At 29.4% G+C, this 453-nt stretch overlaps 1 protein-coding gene across 1 annotated transcript in view; it reads left to right on the plus strand.

Annotated features, from left to right (window-relative positions):
• Window positions 1–243, plus strand: part of adarb2 (adenosine deaminase RNA specific B2 (inactive)) — a 302664-nt gene extending 302421 nt beyond the window's left edge. The window contains exon 12 of the mRNA XM_035999226.1: window positions 1–243. This exon is cut by the window's left edge and continues 1395 nt beyond it. The gene's annotated coding sequence lies outside the window, so the exon portion shown is untranslated.
• Window positions 244–453: the final 210 nt, after the last annotated feature.

Raw genomic sequence — 453 nt, forward strand, 5'->3', positions numbered from 1 at the left:
GAATGGCAATATTGTATCTAAAAGTGTACAAATGTAAATAAATAAATACAAAATAAATTGAAAAAAAAAATGTATAAAAGATGTTGACAAAGATGTTGAAAGAGATCCTAAAATGTCTAATTATCATGTAAATTAAAGTATATGAAGAATTGCTGCTAAGGTCTGTAAATTGCACTTCAGTAACAAATAAAGTGAATGTTTGTACTGTATATGTGAATAAAACCACAAAATCTTGTAATTTTACCTTGTCTTGATAGTTTTTTTGATTAATCAGATTTGGATGTCAGAACATTAAATGTATAATATGTTGTATGTCTCATTACAATAACACAAAAATCTAATAATGACCACTGATATTGGGCCATTTGCATTTATTGGGCCTTTGTAAGATTCAGGATCACCTGGTTATAGCCAGCACTGGCCCTCAGGAGCATCAGGACAAATATGAAAGAG

This window comes from Sander lucioperca, chromosome 1, assembly GCF_008315115.2.
Source record: "Sander lucioperca isolate FBNREF2018 chromosome 1, SLUC_FBN_1.2, whole genome shotgun sequence".
NCBI lineage: Eukaryota > Metazoa > Chordata > Actinopteri > Perciformes > Percidae > Sander > Sander lucioperca.